The following is a 3,856-nucleotide window of genomic DNA, read 5'->3' as shown; positions in this document are numbered from 1 at the left end:
TATATATAAGAAATAACTAGGAGCCAAGCTTTAGGGCATTAGCCTCAAGTGCTCTCCCCGACTCTCCAACTATACATTATTTTTTCTTATATATATATATATATATATATATATATATAAACTGCAATTTTTTACATAATTATCAAATTTTAGATTTTTTTTTATAATATTACACACCTTATGTTTCAATTAACTAAATTACCCAAAATAAAGATTGTTCATACAAAACTATCCCAAATAAAGATTCTTATTACGCTGCTATCGTAGCATAACCATTTTTTTTACATTTTTGCCCCTCTCTACTTCCCTCTTTACAGTTTTGCCCCTCTTTATCCCCTCTCTACTTCTCTCTCATCTCCGGTTGCTATGGATGACACCAACAACGACAATCTCTCCCTTCACCATGTCCATTGGGCAATTGGCCATCGTCATGAATAAGCACGCCGGAGCTTACCTGCCCATAGCCTCACCCTTACCCTGCCGGGACTACCATTAGTCGTAACCCCAACCGTGAGCCACTGTTGCAACCCAACCACTCCAGCCGCCTGTAACCCCTGCTGCTACCCTAAACTCGCACGGCACTCTCGTCTCCTCTTATTCTTTATTAATTCAGTATTTCTTCATCCTTCTTTTCTTGCTCTATTCTGTATGTTTATATTTAGTTCATACTCTATTCTTTCTTCCTCTTCTTTTCTATTTGTTGGAAATCCAGATTTGTTGATGAAAGCTAGAGCCATTCTTCCAATGGTAGATTGAGTATTCAATATCACCAAGAAAATTTATTTTAAAAATTCAAGCTATCATTTAAAAATGATTTTTTTTTCTTGCATATGGTTCTAATGAATGATCTAGTCAATTAACAGGACAATCCTTTTAATATGGAGGCCTACTGCTGTTAGTTTCCTCTATTTCTTTATTTACTTAAAAAATAAATTTAATCTTTGAAATTCTGGTCATGCATTACCCTGCTTCACTGATAGTGGCACCTATACAATAGAACCACTGTGCATGATTTGGTTTGGTTGATGATGGTTGGAAATCACTACTGCCAGGTATTGATTAATTGTTATAGAGAAAAGTTTACCCTCCGGAGAGGGGGGTTATTTGGTCTCAGTGAGGACTTTGGATAAAGTTTTGGCATGGTGAGCTATTTTCTTACTTGGCTTGCGGGGTGGCTTTTGTAGTATGGTGTTGAATGTGAGCCATTGCAACATGGTGTTATTTTATGATTATTTCTTTGTTACTATAATGTACTAACAAATTTTTTTTTTGGTAGGTAGGGAGCCTTTAGCTCAAAATGGTAGAGAACCTGGGGTAATACCCAGGGTAGGGTGGTTCGAATCCACCAAGACTCTTTAATTCTAGTTTGGATGGTATTTTAGATGATAGCAGGAAAGCAGGCTTGATACCCTTTAGCATCAGTGAAGGGGTTGAAATCGTCTGCAATTCCTATCTCGTACAATTCCGTACAATACCACCTTCAGGCGGTGACACGTGTATTGATACCAATTCAATGGTTCAGATCTGGTACAACTAATAAAACATTAAATCAATGAAGAGACATTTAAATCAGATCTGGCCCATTGCATTGGTATCAATACACGTGTCACCCCCTGAAGGTGGTATTTCATAGAATTGTAAGAGATCGGAATTGCAGACGATTTTTTTCCATCAGTGAAGAGCATTCAACCATTCTCTTTTGAGTTTAATTTTTTTTTCCCTCTCTTTTATTTCTTTTGTAACATCTTAAAGAGTAGCAAATAAAAAGTGTGCAGCTTGGTTGGGCTTCATTACTACAAAAATCAAGTTCCCGGGGTTGGTAGAGTAGAGCTCTTCTCGACAAGGACCAAGTTGTTTAAACACTCAACTCTCAAAGAGTAGCAAATAAAAAGTGTGCAGCTAAAATAATTTCAGCACTGATCTTCATCTCTGCCTTGGCAACCCAAAGAAACTCTGATTACTTGAAGATGCTAAAGATGCTGAATTTCCTCCCATATTCGCCTTGGAAACTGGTTGTGAAGCATGGATTATCCAAATCAAGCATGTGCATCTAAAATAATAAATAAAGTCCTTACATTTGCAAGCCATAGTTGTGAGCAGAATTAGAAGTGAAGTAGAAGTGACAAGGATTAAAAAGTAAGTAATAAACAGTAATCTGGACTTAATGATCTCAAGTTTCAAAAGAATTATACTTGAATTAGGATTAATTTCCAAAAAGAAAACAAACAATTCTAGCTTAAGTAACAACAGATCAGAATTTAGATTTAAGAATAGAACAATTATGGGATTGAGATCTGAAACATGGGTTAAAACAGTAACCCTATAGCAGTACTAACAGGTTTATTAACTCATAAATCCTAAACTGAGAATAGCATCCGTTTATAATTAACAAAAGAGTCTTGGTGGATTTGAACCACCATACCCTGGGTATTACCCCAGGTGCTCTACCATTTTGAGCTAAAGACTTCTTACCTACAAAAAAACTTGTTAGTACATTAGAGGCTAAAAATCAATAATAAAAAAAAAAAAAATAGAGACAATAGTGGATAACACATAGTAGTAGTAAGTAAAGCTATTCAAGAACTACCTGATTGTAGCTAAGGTACCGAATGCACACTTTGGAGAGCTAAAAAGAGAGTAATTCTCCCCAAAACCAGATTTGTGTTCTTGATTTTGGTTTTCAGGTGTTGCAATTCTCCCCAAAAAACCTTTTTTGATGTTAGTCGATAGATATGTAACCATACACTATGGAAGAAAATCATTCTGTATTGTTTTGGTGTTAGTAACCTAAATAAGGTAAAAAAGAAAGGCCAAGTTATCATAATATTTAAACACGTATTGAGAACACCTATTCAATGTTTAAGATAACTTTTAAAGAATATCTAAGAAGCACCAACTGCTCATGGAAGGGTCAGTTGAAATCTTCTTTGCCCCTTGTAAGCAAATAAATTAGGAGTCTCCTGCTATTTCCATTTTTTCTTTATTTCTAAAGAAAATTATGCAAAAACAACAAAAGTTGAAAATAAATGGTCCATTAAGATCTTCATGTCGAAGTTCCCTTGAATGTGTGGGTTAGCAAAATACTTGTAAAAGATTCATTCATTTCCTCAATTGTTACTGGTAAAAAGTGATTTAGGTCTTGTCTACCCCAATTACTTACCAAATCATGCATTACTCACAAATTACAATCACAACCCCTATTGTCAGTCTCTGTTAGAGAATATACCTCAAATGTTGTCATTAGCTGGTTTTATTTATTTTTATTAAATACTAAAATATCCCCATAAAATGTAAAGTTCCTAATATACCCTTCTCTTAATCCCTAACCCATCGCATACACTCATCAATTACCGATTTAGCTCGCTTTGCCCGAAGTATAAATCTTTGAAATTGAAGCATTCGGCAACTAGACGAGGAAGAAAGATACTGACCGTAACAAATCTCTCGAGCAACTGCATACAAATTGAGTACTTCAAACTTCCATCGAGGATGCTGAGGACATCCTTCTCTCCGCTACTCTTGTTCTTTTTCGACTTTGCCTCATCCAGATTTGGCGAGCTTTTAGACAGTAGTTGCTATCGTTTCCTCACCTTTTCCAGCTTCGACTAAGAAACGTTAGCTTCAATGGCACGAATCACGATGATCAACTCGTCGGAAATTCTAGACTTGCCGAATACCAAAGAAATACCAACAATCGATGGTGTCGGAACATTGCCGGCAGTCGGAACACAGTCCGGACAGTCCCATTGCAAAACATAGCTTAGTGTTTCAGGACGAAACGATAGGCAACTTAGATGCCATGGAGTGATGCAAGTGTTGCAGATGAGTTTATCTTCATCTGTAGGCTCTTTCTCGC

General features: G+C 36.3%; 1 protein-coding gene across 1 annotated transcript in view; it reads right to left on the bottom strand.

Moving 5' to 3' along the window:
- The window catches only part of LOC122075288 (non-specific lipid transfer protein GPI-anchored 1-like), a 44,862-nt gene that overhangs the window by 477 nt on the left and 40,529 nt on the right, over nucleotides 1–3,856 (bottom strand). The window lies entirely within an intron of this gene.

Source organism: Macadamia integrifolia, chromosome 4 (assembly GCF_013358625.1).
Source record: "Macadamia integrifolia cultivar HAES 741 chromosome 4, SCU_Mint_v3, whole genome shotgun sequence".
NCBI lineage: Eukaryota > Viridiplantae > Streptophyta > Magnoliopsida > Proteales > Proteaceae > Macadamia > Macadamia integrifolia.
This window is presented reverse-complemented; position numbering and strand designations above follow the sequence as displayed.